At 34.7% G+C, this 20,059-nt stretch overlaps 1 protein-coding gene and 1 long non-coding RNA gene across 3 annotated transcripts in view; one reads left to right on the top strand and one right to left on the bottom strand.

Moving 5' to 3' along the window:
* The window catches only part of LOC145254672 (dolichyl pyrophosphate Glc1Man9GlcNAc2 alpha-1,3-glucosyltransferase-like), a 174,517-nt gene that overhangs the window by 30,378 nt on the left and 124,080 nt on the right, over positions 1–20,059 (bottom strand). The gene's annotated exons all lie outside the window — the stretch shown is intronic.
* The window catches only part of LOC145254685 (uncharacterized), a 147,177-nt gene continuing 141,063 nt past the window's right edge, over positions 13,946–20,059 (top strand). Inside the window, exon 1 of the long non-coding RNA XR_013863793.1 lies at positions 13,946–14,086. This is a non-coding gene — a long non-coding RNA (uncharacterized LOC145254685). The remainder of the gene's footprint in view (positions 14,087–20,059) is intronic.

The following is a 20,059-nucleotide window of genomic DNA, read 5'->3' as shown; positions in this document are numbered from 1 at the left end:
GCAGGTCAACGGGGTGCGGTCGGCGCCGTTCGCGGTTTCTCGGTCGGTGCGACAGGGGTGTCCGTTGTCACCCTTGCTGTATGTCCTCGCGCTGGAACCATTCCTTAGGAAAGTGAGGACCAGGGTGGCTGGACCGGCCCTGCGCGGAATTGCTCTTCCTGGCGGTGCGCGAGCCAGGGTTTCCGCGTTTGCTGATGATGTCACTGTATTTGTTTCAAGCGTCGTTGATATTATTACGGTGATTAAGGCTCTCAAGCGTTATGAACAAGTTACAGGGGCCGTAGTCAATCTCAGCAAATCCGTTGGCCTGAGGTTGGCCGCTTGGCGGGGCTCGAATGCTTTGCCTGGCGCATTTGTCTGGACGGATGGCCCGGTCCGTATTCTGGGTGTTTGGTTTGGACCCGGTCTATGTCTAGATAAGAACTGGTCGGAAGTACAGAGCAAGGTCGAAGCGTCTGTGAGGGTTTGGCTTCGAAGGGGATTGTCCCTTAAAGGTAGGGCGGAGGCATGCGCCACTTATGTGTTTCCGCTGATCCTTTACCGATTGGCTGTACTTCCTCTGCCTGCGGTCCGCATGGCGGCCTTAACGCGTGCGCTCTTCTTACTGTTGTGGAATGAGTGACGGCCGCTTGTCCGTAGACAGGTCTGCACTCAACGTCTTGAAGATGGGGGCCTGGGGATGCCTGACCTGGCTAGCCACAAAAATGCCGAAAGGTTGGCATTCCTGGGTAGAACTCTGATTGAGGAGTCTGATTGGGGTCCCGCGGTCGGTGCAGCTTTTCCCGACCTTATCCCCAATCATTTAATTGAATGCCAAAGAAGGCCGAGAGGGCAATCAAGATTCTTCAACGAATGCCGAAATGCGCTTAGAGCGATGCCAGGGTCCTTGGACCTTGCACAGCCTAGAAGGGCATTATATCGGGGATTAGTGGTGGGGACCGCTTCGGACCCGCTTGGGGAGCGGCTGCAGCTGTCGGAGGGGGAGGTTCGCTCTCTGTGGAATTGGGCGCCAGGCCGGGGATACCTTAACAATTCCGAATTTTCCCTGACCTGGCGATTGGTTAGAAACGCTCTACCCCTCAATGACATATTGTTTAGAATTGGTATGGTATTTAGTCCCTTTTGTCCACGGTGCGACGAAGATAGCTTAGAAACCGTAGAACATGCTTTTTATACTTGTTCCAAGCTCCGTGAATTCTGGGAGTATGTCAGTGAGGTCACGGCTCGCATCGTCCCCGATCAGGTGACGATCCTGGATTTAGCATCCGTTGTCTACAACGCAGATCCCTTGTGGCCTAGGGAGGAACGAATGGTGTTCCTAGCGACCTTGGCCGTAGCTAGACTGGTAGTGTGGGTTTCACGCATAGAGATAGGGCGTGGGGGGGAGCCACCTTCTCATCGGGATCTGATTTTGTATTTTAAACACCAACTTAAAATCAAAATTAGATGCGATAGAAGGAGGTTATCTCGCTCACAGTTTAGTAGGAGGTGGATTCACACCGCTAGTTTATGTGCGTTTGTACGAAACAAGCTTGAGTACGTGTTCCCTGCCTAGGCATGGCACACGCCGACCGTAAAAGCAACCCCCAGACCAGATCAAGATAATCCCGTAGTGGATCAGTCCCTTAGCTAGTTGGTATAAATGAGTTCCATGTCCCCAATTTTTATTTTTAGGTGTTAGGATACCTCCAAAGAAGCCCAGTCCTGATTAATTTATTTTAGTCCCAACCCGTCCCGATGTTATTTTTCTTGGAGGTCACCGAATATCCCTTCCCCCCCCTTTTATTTTGTCCGTAGCTGTGCCCACTCCCTCTTAGGAAGTGCTCCCTTGTTTTCGGCTGATACCGGAAAACAGGAAGCATTTCAAAATTAAATAGGTAAGGGTGGGTCTGTACTAACACATTCACCGTTTAACGTTTTATTTGGTTCATTTATTTTTATTACTGTTATTTTTCTTTATTTTGGGGTGTTTTTAAGGCTCTCATTATCCCCGCCCATCATCCGCATATATCATACACATCACAATTTCCATTTTGTCATAATTTCATTGTAAATATAAAGTCATTATATATTTATTTATAAAAAAAAAAAAAAAGCCATTGTATATAATTTTATTGTTAAAAAAAAAAAAAAAAAAAAAAAATTGTACATATTGTCATCTGGGGCTTTAAGTAGATCCAACTCCTAGAGTGAATGCGGTATTGTGGTGATTGCAACTAGTGATAGGGAATAGACAAGTGGACGACCCCCAACACCCATCTTCCCCCCCACACCCTTTCTGGCCTCATGCCACATTTAAAAAGAATTAGTTGCCTGTTTTATATAATTTTAACCCTAAAATTCTGTAAAATTTGTGATTTTTCTTCTTAAATAAATATTTAAATAAATAGAAAAAAGGCTTGCTTTTTTTTTTTTGTAGTTTTTGGCCTTAGAGCCAAGGTCAGTTTTCCTCCTTTTAAGTTGGCCTTGTGCCTAAGTTTTTTGTTCATGTTTAACTTTTTAGGCCGAATAAAAGATTTAATACCTGAAAGTGTAGTATCTGTTCTGATGCTATACTTAAGGTAATTTGTCTCGGTCAATAGAAGGAAAACCCTCTATACTGAGACAATTATTATTTTTGGTCCCAACCAGAGTGCCCCTTTTGCCTTCTTTTCAGGGAGCTGGTTTAACCCCACATTAAAAACGGCCTCGTGTCACATTTTGCTTTGGTGGGGAAGCAAATAAATACTAATAAAGAGAAAAAAAAGAGTTTTTTTAATATGAATATCAATACACACACACACAAAAAAGACTTATAGAAGTATAGATAATTCAAATATGGATAATGTTTTCCAAGTGCAAATACGCTTCTTATTAACCTTCTAATTAACTGTAAAATCGCATTGACAACAATAACTTGTATGGAGTTTCATTTTTAAAAAATTCTTTTTCACCCCAAAATAGGCATTTTAACACTTGGATGTAAGAGGTTACCATTTAGGATCCTGTCTAACAGTGGACTGTGGGGAGTTGAGCAGCAAGATGTTTGTTCACATCATGCTTAAACTTTTACAGTTAAGGAAGTAAAAAATGGAGGGAATTCTAAAGTCTAGCAGTCCAAAGGAAGACGCCATCTATATATATAAAAGCGAAAATGTATGTATGTATGTTCGCTTTTTGTGTATGTCCAAGAAAGGCTTTTTTCAGAAAATATCTCCGTGTTAACAACGGAGCTCGCCTGTCTATTTAATTTGCTTGACTTCGGGAAGATAAATATTCAACATTTGTCGCTCGTCGCATGTGGATTAGGCTTTTTTCTATAATAAAAGCAACACTAATTCTGGCGGTATTTTTCCGGTCGCCATCACCGGAAATGTCCGAAAGCAATCAGCTTTGATCAATGTGGAAATATTTTCCTTATATCAGACAACAAATTCAAATTGGACAAGGGGAGTTGGCCCCCCCCCCCCAACATCTTGGGAAAATAAAAATAAAAAAAAGCGTTCCCACAATAAATGAAATACAGTCAAACTTGACCTCATTAAGTCATTAAAACGTGCACCTGCCAAATCTAAGTAATTAAATAAATTCAAACGTGTTTCCGTTAAGTATCGCACGGTGGCCCACTGGTTAACATCACACGTTTTTTTTTTTCACACTTTAATTTCCAACTTTACCTCAAGGGTTCGGGTTCGATCCTCGTACTCACCTACCAACACTTTTTTTTTTTTAATTATTTTACCCCCCCCAGTTTTGATTTACCTCCGAACACCCGGGCAACGCCGGGTACCCCCCCCCCTCCGCTAGTCTATAATATAAGTCTCACCTATCTGTTTAAATGTATGTATGTCTGTATGTCTGCCTAAAACTTTCGACAGAGGTGATGAATTTTCACAAGATCGGTATTGTTTTGAAGTTGGACCCTTCGGACGACAAATATCGAAAAATTAGCCAAAAACATTAATTCCTTCACCCTCAACTATGCACTTTTTACAGGGAGAAGTCGCTTTGGGTTTGTATTACTGTACACATAAATTCGACAAAGTTGTCAAAAAATAAATGTAAAACAAATAAATGTTATCAAAGGCAAGATAAGTTACTTTTCTACCAAACTGGGTATATTTTTCGTGTTTTTAGTCAATGTAACATGTTTATTCAGCTCGAAAACCATACAGTGTTTACCAATGTATTGAAACATTCAAGATGGCGTCTGATTCTCTCTTTAACACGGTAAGTTTGGGAAAAGGTGTTATAAACAAAAATCCAGATAAAATACTGTTAAAAACTCGCTCAATATATGTTACCGTGACATAAGTTGACATATATTCGGCGGGTTTTTAATAGTATTTTGTATAGTTTTTTATTTATAACACCTTTTCCCAAACTTACCGTGTTAAAGAGGGTGTGAGAGGCCATCTTGAATTTTCCAATACATCGGTAAACACTGTATGTTTTTCGAGCTGAATAAATATGTTATATTGAATAAAAACACAAAAAATATATCCAGTTTGGCAGAAAAGTAACTTATCTTGCCTTTGATAACATTTATTTGTTATATATTTGTTTTTTGACAACTTTTTTTAATCTATGTGTACAGTAATACAAACCCGTCGCTTTTTTCGCTGATATTTTCGAAAGTCATCCCCTCTTTTCGATTGTCTAGGCTTAATTTAAACCTACATCACTTCCAGTTTGGTGATGGGTGCAACAGCAAGCACGTCATGTTTTTTTTTCACATTCTTTTCCTCCTTCGCGGTACGGGTTCGAGCCTGCCTGCCTACTACCACTTTTTTTTGCTCAATACATACCTCCGAACACTCAGACAACGCCGAGCACCCAGGCTTGTTAGAGTAGAAGTCTTCTGGCATTTTGGGACCTCAACAGTAAAGAGGTGGAATTTTGCTGCTTGTCAGATTAGTCAGGAGTGTATGCGTCAAGGGGGCAGAAGTGCTATGAGGTCATCAGCTAAAGGGAGAGAGCAGTTTATTAAGTTCTTCAATTTTGATGGGCAACATTGGAATACAAGACCTGTTAGTTACATGTATGTATTTCAGTATTTAGTCCAGTATTTAATGCATTCGTAGAACTATGTGGTCGTATAATGATATACTTATGGCAAGTAAGCTACACAGAAACGTTTGTATTTCCCAAATTAATTCATCAGTAGAACCTGACTAATTGATTCGGCAAATGATATAAACCTTTCTGTTTAGATTACTCAGCAGAAATATTTTTATAAACTAATTTACTAAATATATAATATACTCTATGTTGACATTTTACCAGAAATGATTACATACGATTTTTTTTTTATTGCATTCTTTTCCTTCTACCATTTGTAGTTCCATTCCCTCTTCATCATGATTTATAGTGATTGAACCAACAAGAAGGCTCATAAACATGCACACATCTACTCATTATGGTTGTTTATTTGATACAGAAAACCAATTACAAGCATTATAAATTATGCAATATTTCAGCAATCCTTTTCATTCTGCAAATGCAATTTTCAAGCAATCCTTTTTATTCAACAAATGCAATTTTCAAGCAATCCTTTTCATTCAACAAATGCAATTTTCAAGCAATCCTTTTCATTCCGCAAATGCAAATTACAAGCAATCCTTTTTATTCTGCAAATGCAATTTTCAAGCAATCCTTTTCATTCTGCAAATGCAATTTTCAAGCAATCCTTTTTATTCTGCAAATGCAATTTTCAAGCAATCCTTTTTATTCTGCAAATGAAATTTTCAAGCAATCCTTTTCATTCTGCAAATGAAATTTTCAAGCAATCCTTTTTATTCTTCAAATGCAAATTGCAAGCAATCCTTTTCATTCCGCAAATGCAAATTGCAAGCAATCCTTTTTATTCTGCAAATGCAAATTGCAAGCAATCCTTTCTATTCTGCAAATGCAAATTTCAAGCAATCCTTTTTATTCTTCAAATGAAATTTTCCAGCAGTCCTTTTTGTTCTGCAAATGCAATTTTCAAGCAATCTTTTTCATTCTGCAAATGCAATTTTCAAGCAATCTTTTTCGTTCTGCAAATGCAATTTTCAAGCAATCTTTTTCGTTCTGCAAATGTAACTTTTGAGCAATTCTTTTAATATCACAAATACAATTTTCAAGCAATCATTTTCATTCTTCATATGCAGCTTTTAAATAATCTTTTTGATTCTGTAAATGCAATTTTCAAGCAATTTTATTTATCTTGCAAATGCAACTGTCAAGCAATCTTTTTTATTCTGCAAATGCAATTTTCAAGCAATCATATTCATCCTGCAAATGCAACTTTCACCATTTTTTGAAGAGAGCAATTATTTATATTTATTGATTCATTTTGCTTATAAGAATCATTTAAAAGGTCAAAAAGAAGAGTAACCTTTGTACAAAGTTAAAAATATAAAAATCACCAGTCGTGCATGCACTTAAGTGACCAGGTGTTCTTTACAACTAAAGAAATAAGAAAGCTACAGAAAGAGTAAGTGTAAACTTATCAATAAGTGAGCATTAAAATCAGATTGAAGAATCACTTCATCTATTATATAAATCTCACCTATCTGTTTAAATGTATGTATGTATGTATGTATGTATGTATGTTGCGTCTGCCTAAAACTTTGACAGAGGCGACAGCTATTCACGAGATCAGTATTGCTTTGAAGCGCGACCATTTGGACGACAAACATTGAAAAATTGGCTAAAAACATTAATTCCTTCACCCTCAACTGGGCACTTTTCTATACGTAGGGGTCGCTTTTTTGCCGATATTTTCGCAAGTCATCCCCCCTTTTCTATTGACTAGCCTTAATTAAAACCTACATCACTTCTGGTTTGGCAATGGATGCAACGGCAAAGACAGTTTTTTTTCACTGTCTTTTCCTCCTTCATGGTACAGGTTCAAGCCTGCCTGCCTACTACCACTTTTTTTTTTTTTTTTTTTTGCTCAACACACACCTCCAAAAACCCGGGCAACGCCGGGCCACTCAGGCTAGTGCATAAGTAGAATGCAAGTCTTAATTCTTTGTCTTCATACATGAAGAATCATTCCATAAAAGAAAATTGAGCGGTTGATAGTTGATAGGTTGATATGATGCAGTTGGAGGTAATAATGTAAATCTTGATTTAGAATATACTAAACCTACCTGTAACCTGTTGGGTCAAAACCACATTTTTTTACGACCGATTTCATTTGAAATTTCCTAATCTGCAGTATAACTTAAGATTATCTTCTTGCATAACCAAAAAATAATAAAAATCTCTTTACTTCCATATTATCCATGAAGTAATATCTTCTATTATTTTGGTATCTAATTTGCATACATATGTTCAAACATACCGTGTAAATTAGCTGAAAGGAGAGAGCCACTATTTTTTTAAATGTTCATAGAAATATTAGCGAGTTGTTGAATGAAATACATAGAGTTCAGTGAGAGAAATTAAGCAACTTAATGGATCATATAACAAAATTGTATTGCAGCATATAAACTTTATGCCTGCTATATATATATATATATATATATATATATATATATATATATATATATATATATATATATTTAACAGGCCACCTGGTGTTGCCCGGTCGTAAAATATGCTTAAATATAATACTTTATGCAGATTTTGTATTTATTATTATTACAGAGCCAATTCTCTATTGATTATTATATTGTACCCAATATATAGTAGTGATTTCAAAAGTAAAAGCTATGACTTGGGTTCCACTTGGGTTCCATCAGTTAAAATCGAAACCAAAACATAGTGCTCCAGCCTTAGTTGTTATTCTTTGAGCTATTGTCAGATGGATTAGAAATAGTAAAAAATGAACTCTACTTTAACAAATATAATTTATAAAACTCGGTATGTTTGTCAACCTGTCTGACTGTCCGTCAGCCAGTCTTCATTTTTCAAACTGTATCTCCTCCGAGATGGAAGGTTGGTGAAAGGCGTTAGGCAGGTCAATGATTGCATTTGTTGTGGAACGTTTTTTATGTGTGTTAACCTGGTTAAAATAGTTGCTAACAAAAATGGTCATAATAGTTTACGATTTGAAAGCCATATTTTTGTAGGGGAGGGGATCAATTAGTTTTTTAGGAGGTAAAATGTATTTTTTAAAAAATCAAATCCTAATCCTAACTTCACCCATAGCATACTTAGTGTCGTCTGCTTATTTTTTTGTGGTTTTTACAAATCATAAAATGCTTTGGCTATTTCTGAGACTGATTTAGAATTCTCTTTCGATATTTCGGATTGACTGTTCTGTGTGTATTGAAATCATTCAGATATTCATTTATTACAAGTATTTTTTTTTTTTTTTTTTTTTAAATTAATTACTAGCCTGGGTGGCCGGCGTTGCTCGGGTGTTTGTAAGTGTGTGTTGAGCAAAAAAAAAAAAGTTGTAGTAGGATGGCAGGCTTGAACCTGTGACACGAAGGCAGAAAAGAAAGTGGAGGTGTGTGTAAGGGTGTTGGTTGAGCCAAAAAAAAAACATGACGTGTTGCTGCTGCATCCACTGTCAAACCAGAAGTGACATAGGTTCAAATTAAGGCTAGACAATCGAAAAGAGGCGATAACTTTTGAAAATATCGGTGAAAAAAGCGACCCCTTCCTGTAGAAAAGTGCCCACTTGAGGGTGAAGGAATTAATGTTTTTGGCCAAATTTTTGATATTTGTTGTCCGAAAGTTTGAGCTTCAAAATGATACTGATCTCGTGAAAATCTGTCGACTTTGTCGAAAGTTTTTTGTGAAACATACATACATACATTTAAACAGACAGGTGAGATTTATATTATAGATTTGTAAACCAATTTTGTTAGCGAATATATTTTTATTAAATTGTTAATTCCTATTTTAATCACGTAAATTAGAGTAACACTAAAAAAAGGCTTATTACCATGTTTTAGTTAAAAAAAAAATCAAATAAATAAAATGAATGTGGCAATATAGCATATTCACTCACTGTAATCTAATTTATAAAACTCATTTTGTCTGTCTGTCTCCATTTTTTTCAAACTATCTACTCTATCAAAATCGCAGTGCAGCATAAGGCGGGTCAAATGATTGCATTTTTTGTGGACCGTTTTTTATGGGTTTTTTTTTGCATGTAAAAATAGCTGCTAAGGGGTCAAAATTGAAGGAAACTGGAACTTAAGAGGCATAAGTGGACTGAAAGTTCTCTTGTACACATGCGCATATATATATATATATATATATATATATATATATGTTAATGCTAGTTCATTTTTAGCTATAATTGATGATAACTCAAATGGTAATGACTAAGGCTGGAGGGTTATATGTGTGGATTTTGGTTTCGAGTCTAGCTGATGACATCATATGTATTTTTTTTTTTTTTTACCTTTGAAATCATTACTATGTATTGGGTACAATATAATATATAATAATCGATAGAAAATTGACACATATGAAATCTGCATAAATTAAAATATCATATTTAAGCCTATTTTACGACCAGGCAATGTCGGGCGCCACCTGCTAGTATTTAACATAAATGTGTGTATATATATATATATATATATATATATATATATATATATATATATACAACATACATAAAGCAAATTGATACAGTGAAAAATCTTGATAAATGGATCCCATGTGAGCTCAATGCATATTTGTTTCTGAAATTGGCCGTTATTTTCCAAACAGTTAAACAGATGTATAAAGAATGCAATTACGCTTATCTATAAAAGTGAGAATGTGTGTGTGTGTGAAGACACTTCTCAATCTATATACTCAACGAATTTTTGATTTACCGACTTGAAATTTGGTATGTAGGGTATTCAGACATGTGAACAACTTTTTAATCGGTTTTTATCTGGAAAACAAAGGGTTAATACGGGGTCAAAATTGAAAAATTGGTACTTGGGAGTCACCGGATATTTATCTGTTTGTCAACTGTTTCACGAGCTTTGAAAACACTTTTTAAGGATCATGGCAAGCCTTTGTAATAGTTATCATACTTGACTCAATGTCTTTAGGTTTGGGTTTCAATCTCAGCTTGAGTACTTTTTTTTTTTTTTTTTTTTTACTTAGAAGAAGTGAACTGTTTAAAAAAAAAAATACTCGCGTGCAGAGGTCTCAGTTTCTTTCCGTTTTTTTATTTCATTTTTTTATTACTTACTAATACGAACATATGTGTGACATATAAAATAGTGTTAGCTGGGTTTTAAAAAAAAATGTCATTAAATAGTTTTCAAGTCAAACTTTGATTCTGGCTAGTCACTTTTTATTTGTTATTGTCCCAAAACATTCTTTCTTTACTCTACCATTATTTTCATACCAAGTGCTCGACTGAGCTTTAATCTATAGTACCACCCTGTAAAACATTCACAATAAAAAATTGTCTAACTACAAACACCGTCAATAGTCTATTTTTCTCTCTCTTTACTTAAAACTAGACGAAACTTCCATGGGCAAAGTTTGTGGAACACAATATCACAAGGCTACTTCCGAGCTGACAACAACATGGTTGTTTTCAAGTCTAATGTAAACAAGTTCTTGTTGAGCTGCCCTCTTATATAATAAAATTTTACCTAATCACCATCGCCATTGCCGATCATCAGTGTTGTCTCCTCATCCACTTGGCACTCATTTAACCCTTATTCTCGAGTGGCCTTTAGGCCTTAATAAAAGGTAACATCTTGATAATAAAAGAACACAGAAAAAATATCAGGTTGTATTATGCTTTTAAGACTTGATAATAAAACAAATGAATTAACCACAGTTGCTACACAAAGATGTCAGAAAGCTCCACTCCTCCTCTGGATTGCTCCACTTATCCTTGGTCTTCATCTTATAATGCTGAGTATTCAGCAAAAAGTTATCAAGTTCTATTTTTTTTTAGTTTTTTGCTATCTTGACAGAGAACTGAGCCACAATCTCCTTGCCCATTAGCGAACACCCTAATTATAATTCCAAAACAATTAAAAAAAAACAAACAAACTAATAACAGGATATTTATTTATCATTTATGTAACCTCCATTTTTTTCTGCAACCTATCTCCATCTGCCAATTCGATTTTTTTTATGCTGTAATCATAAAGTTCCGTTTTTTAATAAAAACAATAAATGAAAAAAAAACCCTCTTCAATTTCTTTTCTTGAAGTAAGACATAATGTACTCAAATGATTTTAAAAACTTCTAAAAAGATGCTAATCTGTTGGTGTGAGTTCTGGAGAATACGGTGGGTGATTTATACTTTCTCGTGAATATTTTTCCAAGAAATCTTTAGTATTTTGTGCACCGTGATATCTAGTATAATTCTTTTTTTTTTTTAATGTTTTTTTTTTTGTGGTTGATAAGTGACTCAATGATATCTGTTATCATTTCAAGTCTCTGTGAGTATACTTGGGCTTGTTCGATGCAGATATTAATGCAAGATCGTTTACAAAGTCTGTATCAGTAATGAATGCAGTAGGTTTCCAATTTTTTCTATAATAATAGCTTGAATAAATTCCTCCACTGTTCATTCAGTGTCATTTTATAACTGGTCCACATACGTCACTGCTGGTCCTACTTGTACTTCTGATGGTATTCGCCCAGGGTGGGTTGAGCCAACTCTAAGTGAATTCATCACATCACGAGTCAAGGCAGTCTATCTGCTACCGATTCCTCGACATACTTCAGACATTCACGATTCCATAATTGCACACCAAATATATGAGGGTTGTTCATAGCTTCCAACTCCTCTATCATTATTTTCATGGCAAGTGCTCGTCTGAGCTCCAATCCATGGTTTCCCCTTGCCAAACTTTCACAAAAAATACTCGACTAGCTACAACCACTATCAACAATTTTCCCCCACTCTCTATCTGTGCCAAAATCTAAATGCAGATTCCACAAACAGTTCCTTTCTTAGAACTGCCTGCCTGTGGAACACTGTTCCATTGGCCTGCTTTCTGGCTGACTACAGTATAATAACCTTCAAGTCTAATGTAAACAAGTTCTTATTGAACTGTTCCCTTAAATAATCAAATTGTACCCAACTTACACCATTAACGATTACTACACTATCACATTATATTCATTAACCCTTATCTACGAATGGCCGCCAGACCTTATCAAAGTGGTGACTCCCTTGTAAAAAAAGTCAGTTTTTACCATTACAAGTCACATTCTCAGTTGACCAACAATCTTCTTGCGCCATCCTGGTAGTGTTGGTGTTATTGCCTCGAATTAGATCAGTTGGTGGACAAAGAAGGGCATGCCCAAATTATCGGAGTTCACTGATAATAAGTATTTCTTCAAGTCTAGAAAGCTTACATCATGTGTGGATTGTGGCATTTGGGACACGGTCAAAGACCATGAAGTGAAAACTTCTAGCCTTTGAATGTCTTACTGACGATGGGGTCAGGTTGTCAAAAGTGATATCATCAAATGTGAAAGGTCAACTATTCGATATGTGCAGTTGGCAAAGGTGAGCCCGCCTGTAAAAAAGTAGATCACATATATAGCCCAGAGAAAAAGGAAAATAAAAAGCATTTGGCTAAAACCACTATAAACAATTTCCCCTACTCTCTATCTGTGCCTATATCTAAATACAGATTCCATAAACAAAGCTTCTTTCCAGAACTGCCCGCTGTCCTGCTTCCCAGTTGAATACAACATGGTAACCTTTAAGTCGAGTTGAAACAAGTTCTTGTTGAGCTGTCCCCATAAATAAAATTCTACTCGATTTACCCCCATTAAATCAACATCACACAAGCATAGCTTTATCCACACTATCCGTGTCAGAAGTGTTTTGGAAATATCAAATTCACAAACGTTCCCCAATTGTATATATATCCCAGTTAGGGGAGATGATGTTGGGTTTTTGCAGTTCTTGCCTCCTCCTGTTGTCCTCCTATCCTACATACAGTATCTGGTATATCCAAATGGTTACCTATATGCCACTAACCAAGCTCAACGTTGTTTAACTTTGGTGAGTTAACGAAAACTGATGTATCAATGTGATTATGCTGTATATTACACAGAATGTGTTAGCATCATATTTCATTATAATAACGCTAAACATAACACTGCAGAATTATGTATCACCCACCATAATCTCTGAATGTAGCAACAACAGATTACCTTTAAAAGTTTACTGAATTAGTCACAAAATTTCATGAATGCTTCATTAAAATAACCAAAAAAGTAGATTGATATGCCATGAAACAGGTAAACCAAACCAAATTGTGAATGATTTTCTGATAGGTAAGGGGTTTCAGCATCAAATAACCCTCTTACAACGGGTTGATAGGCAACAAAAGCAACAGATCAAGTGTTTGACGACATGACGTAATCATGAAATATGAGTGGAATAGATGTTAATGATGAAGGAATATTTGTTGTTAAAATAACAGCTGTTCAAATAGAAAATCTTTGGCCTCGGAAAACTTGGAGGAAAGAAAGGGAAAAAATGAAAATTAATGGCGGTGAAAACACACACACACATACACAACAACAAATAAAACGTTTGATGCATTTTTACTTTCATGAACAAAATATCTTTTTACTTAACACTTTTTGTCTTGGACCATCTGTTTGGTTATCTTAGCGATTCGTTATTTACTTACACCTGCGTGCGTGTGTAGTCTAGTGTGTAGTATATGCATTAGAAACATGCAGAAAACAGAGTTTAAAAAAAAAAAATCAATAAACGCAAAACTAAAGAAAAGATAGCTTTATAAAACCCAATTAGTTTTTCTTCATGCAAGGGGGAAAACAAGGATCAGTCTCTCAAGTAGAATGACACATTTATACCGGCGTCACCTTGAACCTATTATAATTATCACGATTATCAATTTTTTTAAATAAAATTTTTCTTCCTCTTTTCTTTCCCTATAAAAACGAAATAAAAGAAATCTTTGTTTCAAAACTTGTCTATTTTTTTTCTTCTTTCTTTTTCTATGCTGTGTATTGATTTTTATTTTTGTTTTATATTTTTATTTCATCTTTTTCTTTCTTCACTTCTGTCTAAAGCGCATTTTGGAATCAGTGTACAGAATTGTCGATCGGCTGGTGAGTCGCCTTATTCTGCGACAGTGTTTCGGCTAATGGAAGCCTAATGGATTGGGATCAGACACGACAAACGCGTGCGACACGAAAGGTAAGTCGGACTCGTGAGAGAGAAAAAAAGTATTTTTATTGAATGTTTTTTTTTCAACGACATACAAATAACTGAGATTTAGAAAATACATTGAATAAAACAAAATTAATAAAAGATAAAGAAAAATATAAGAAAAAACTAATTCTTTATAGACACACACATATACATACATACATACATACATACACACACACACTGAGTGAACTAAGAAATATTTTCAAGTTTGTGTGTGTGTGTATATATATATATGTGTGTGTGTCTATATATATGTGTGTGTGTGCTTGTGTGTGTGTATATATATATATATATATATATATATATATATATATATATATATATACACACCTTTTTATGGGAAAATATGCTTATTCAATTATATTTCACCATTTATTTATATCAATCCTTTAATTTATGAAGCTTGATATAATTATAGAGCATATACAAATAAATGACAAAACGTCTATATTCCAAATTTCAAGATGTTGATCATCTTACCGTTTATTTCTTTCAGCATATTAAAATGTTCAATTCTTAAAATTTAGAATACAGACTTTTTGTCATTTACTGCACACACACACACACACACACACACACACACACACACACACACACACACACACACACACACGTAAGGAAATTAAAAGTTTAATCAAAGAGGACCGTATACGGGGAACATAAAACCAGAAATAAGTCTTTGTGAATATCTTTTTCTCTTTTTTTTTTTTTTTTTTTCAAATTGACTTTTTGTGATATTTTTTTTCTTACCGACTTACAGCCATTTGACATTTACATTACTTATAGAGTGATCAAATTAAAAAAAATATCTTTTAAATCTAAAGAAATAAAAAAAAAATCAGAAGTTAATATTTTTGTTAAATGATGACTAAAAAAACAAAAATAAAAAAACAAAAACTAAAAAAACTAAAAAAAAACAAAACAAACTAAAAAACCTAAAAAAAGACAACCAAAAAACTAAAAAAAATTAAAAAAAAAAACAAAAAAACAATTCATTGACAAAAAAAATTAATTGAATAAAATAAAATAAGCTACAAAAAAAACAAAAAAAAAAAATTAAATAAAAAGAATTTAAAAAACATTTTATAAAATGCTGAATAGGACCAAGGAAAAAAAACCCGCACTCTATTACGTTTTTATCGCTCAATTTCATTATTATTAAAAAGAAAAAAAATGAAATTAAATAAAATTTGAACCAACTTCCTCTTTTTTCATGGACTATTTTGAAAGGGTGACACAATGCAAATATATGCATTGCATTTCATGTAGAGGTTGATGGATTACAATCAGATAATAAACACAAAGGGATTGCATTTTTAAAAAATGTTTTCACGCGTCAAAAATAAAAATATGCGTGCACTTGCGCGTTGCACATACACAATTGGCCACCAGGGATGACGATCGGGAATTATATTGCTTAATATCTGGAAAACTATTTATTTGCGGCAAATTTAAGTGCGATATTCATTTTCAGCATACCCGAAAATCTTTGTAGTCGTCATGTTAAATGTGATTGTTAAGGTGGAAAGTAAGTAAAAATTTATCAAAAGCAACAAATAAATAAAAAATAAACAAACAAATAAATAAAAGCTAAAATAAAAAACAAACAAACAAACAAACAAAAAACAAACAAATAAATAAATAAAAGCTAAAATAAAAAAACAAACAAACAAACAAAAAACAAACAAATAAATAAATAAAAGCTAAAATAAAAAACAAACAAACAAACAAACAAAAAACAAACAAATAAATAAATAAAAGCTAAAATAAAAAACAAACAAACAAACAAATAAATAAAAGCTAAAAAACACATTAAAATCGAAAAGATGATGAATCAGATTTAGCAGAAGAAATATAATACCCGGAAGAAATTTTAGAATGAATTTGACAATGAGGCAGAAATATTTTTAGGCATACTACAAAAAAAAAAAAAAAAAGAAAAAAAAAAAAGAAGAAAAAAAAGAACCTTTTTGAAGATCCTATTTACTTGCTTCCTCACGAGGGCAAAGTAAGACGTAAGGTCGGTTTTTAATGTGGGTAAAATCCAGCTCCCTAAAACGAAGCACTCTGGATAGGAATAAAAATTAAAATTGTCTCAGTACTGAAGGTCCACCGACTGAAGGCAGAAAAGGTGAGTGCAGCACCAGAACAGATACCACACTGTGATCCCCGGCCCAAAGTCATAAATAACACAATAACAACTTGGGCGACTCAAGAAATATCTCTATTTCTACTATTATGTAAAAGGAACTTTGTGTCTGTGTGTGTGAGTTTGTTCCCTATTAACTCGAAAATAGCTGGGTCAATTTTTGTGAAATTTCACACAAAGATATTTTTTGTGTCTGGCAGTGTTCTTAGATAGGTTTTATGTTGGAATGTCTTTGATAAGAATCGATAATCGAAATAATCCTTATAAAGAAGGAACAAGCGATTTTGACCCAAGTTAACACCTTATACAGCCTAACATCACAGGTGCATTCGAAAAGTTTTATTATCACACAAGCTGAAAGGCTTGTCATAAAATCAACAGTAGGTTCTTTGATAGGACAGGGGCGCGTTTGAAATGAATGTTTCCTTTTATAGCACAATTTCATAATGATACTCGGCTTTTTTCACTTTAAACTTAATTTCAAGCAATTATCACTGCACATGCATATAAAATCAACAGCAGATTCTTTGATAGGACAGGGGCGCGTTCGAAATGGATCTTTCTGTTTGCAGCACAATAATTGCAGCATGATACTTGACTTTTTTATTTTAAACTTAAATGCAAGCCATTATATATAAAAATAATTTTATAAAATCAACAGTAGGTTCTCTACAGTGCAATGTAGACTACAATATATTGTGGACTTAGTCAGTGCGGGAGGAATGTGAAGCTTCCTCCAGGGTCCCGCATTAAGTCAATCAATCAATTTGATTGAAAAATGGGCTATTTCATCGATTTCGATGATGATAATAAAAATATGGGAGTGTGAAACATTCGTTGATCATCATTTAATTTTGGACAACGTCAGGTCACCCTGCTAGTATATATATAAATATATATATATATATATATACTAATTTATAAAATATATATGGCGATTAAGCTACACTGAATATTCTGCATTTCATCCACTCTAGGACTCCTCAGGCTTATGCGCAAATTCTGTGGTTGTTAGGGTTAGGGTTAAATAAATTAATAAATAAAATAGGGTTAGATAAACAACCACAGAATTCGCGCATAAGCCTGAGGAGTCCTAGAGTGGATGAAATGCAGAATATTCAGTGTAGCTTAATCGCCATATATATTTTATAAATTAGTAACTAGCTCTACCTACATATTAAGCACTTTTGAAGTAAATACTTAAAGTTTACGCATAAATCTATACTTTCGTATATTAATTTTATGTGAGTAAATTAAGTAGTTATATATATATATATCTCAAGCAATCTCTATTTATATAAGGCACTGTATCTGTGTGAATTTGTTCCTTATGGACTCCAAAAACGGCTCGGCCGATTTTTTAAAAATTTCACACAACTGTACTTTATATGTCTAGGAGTGTTCTTAGATAGGTTTTGTATCCGAATGATTCGGATAAGTATCTAAAATAGATAATTGAAAAAATCTAATTAAAGAAGGAGCAGTCCGATTTTTACCAAAGTTAACATCCTTATACAGCCTGATATCACAATTGCATTTGAGAACTGGTGTATAAAATCAATAGTAGGTCTTTTAATAAGACTGGGGCACATTCGAAATCAATGTTTCTGTCATTGAACCATGATTGTTAACTTTTGCATTTTAAACTTTAATGCAAACCATTATTTAAAAATAATTTTATAAAATCAACAGTAAGTTCTCTACAGTGCAATGGACTAGAGCAGGCAATCACTTAATTTGATTAAGAAATGAGCGATTTCACTGATTTCGATGATAATAAAAAGTATTAGAAGTGTGGAAGATTCATTCTTCTTCATTCTATCCCAAGCAACATCGGGTGTCCCTGCTAATATAGCAATAATAAATCAAGCAATAAATCCCATTACAATCTTTTCTGATCCATTAGGGTGGAATAAAAATAGAAAGCATTACTTTTGGAACGCCTCTTATCTATAATATAAATCTCACCTGTCTGTTTAAATGTATGTATCTATGTATCTATGTATGTTTGTATATCTGCCTAAAACTTTCGACAGAGGCAACAGATTTTCACAAGATCAGTATCGTTTCGAAGCTGGACCCTTCGGACAACAAATATCAAAAAATTAGCTAAAAACCTAATTCTTTCACCCTCAACTGAGCACTTTTCTACATGGAGGGGGGGGGTCGCTTTTTTTCGCCGATATTTTCGAAAGTCATCCCCTCTTTTCTATTGACTAGCCTTAATTTAAACCTTCAGCACTTCTGGTTTGGTGATGGATGTAACGGCAAAGACGTCACTTTTTTTTCACATTCTTTTCCTCCTTTGTGGTACGGGTTCAAGCCTGCCTGCCTACTACCACTGTTTTTATATAAAAATTTTTTTTTTTTTCTCAACACACACCTCCAAACACCCAGGCAATGCCAGGTACCCAGGCTAGTAGCAAATAAAAGTTGAGTCAGGATATTGCTTGACAGTTTGATCTCATAGCATTGCTTAATAAAGAACGAGTCACAGGAATAAAAAACAAGTTTACAACAAAAAACACGACTAGAATTGAACGGTAGATAAGTTGTTGTCGAACTGAATAGCTTAAATATGTCTGTTTACCACATCGCTTATTGGTCAATAAAATGAATTATTTGCATAAACACACAATTCGCTTCGTTGATTTGGATGCCTGTTTACAACAGCTGGCACATTTTACACTGTTTTAGAGGACATAATATAAGCGCAACATTTCATTTAAATATTCCCTAAATTTCAGATTTGCATTGAATTTGATCCATAATCATTAAGCAAGATTCCCTAAATTTTGATTTTTTTCTTAATACTCTTTAAATTTTAGTTTTATACAGAGTGGAATAATAAATTTGTCCCCCCTAAAGAAAACAAACTTTATTTTAAAATTTTATTGAAAAAAAAATCAATTCAGGTAACTTCATTTTGTGGTAGAGTTAACATCTATTCAATGTAGCCACCTTCAGCCTCAATATGGGTCTGGAACTGGAAGCATGCCTTTTCCACAATTGGTGATGGAAGCTTGACGGATGGCGACGATCAGGCTGGCTTTGGGGTTGTGGGAGGTCATGTTGGTGATGTTCTCGACATATGACCAAACGAAATAGTCCAGCGGAATTAGGGTTGGGGAAGAGAGGAGCCAGTGAGAGAAGGGTACAAAGTTGTAGCACTCCTTTCGAAGCCAAGCCCGAGCCTCTTTGGACTTGTAAACTGGCACCGAGTCCTGCTGCCACACCCAGAGTTTGCCAGCAGCCACCTGATTGCACCAGGGGATCACAATACTTTTCAGCACATCCAAGTATACTTTGGTTTTGATTTTCAAGTCAACTTCGATGTGAGGTGGCATGATGTAGTCCTCACTTGAAACCACACCAAAGACCATAACCGTGGACAGAAACTTCATTGACCTGTGTTTTCAAGCGTTGAATCATCCAGATTTGCATTTTGAGGGTGGTCCTGTTGTCATAACTTGGATCGGTAGAGAGCATGAGTTGTACAGCAGCGCATCTCCAATCTCACTTATTGAACATTGCGTCACTTTCAAACATGATAGAATGCTCCTATCGCTCTCAGGATTTGTACACAACTGGCCAACTAGTAGATGGCTTGCAACAAAAAATGAAAACTAGTTTTCATCAAACGGAAATGGAATCATATAATTTTTTCTAGTGCGACAATTTTATCATTCTAACCTGTATTTCAAAAATCAAAATCACATATTAGATTTTGATCAAAATTGGAATAAGGAGTCTAGACATAAGGATTGGTAGCATTATATTTTAATTCTCATAAGAGGACATAAAAATTG

Source organism: Euprymna scolopes, chromosome 3 (assembly GCF_053919585.1).
Source record: "Euprymna scolopes isolate OS-2025 chromosome 3, ASM5391958v1, whole genome shotgun sequence".
Lineage (NCBI taxonomy): Eukaryota > Metazoa > Mollusca > Cephalopoda > Sepiida > Sepiolidae > Euprymna > Euprymna scolopes.
This window is presented reverse-complemented; position numbering and strand designations above follow the sequence as displayed.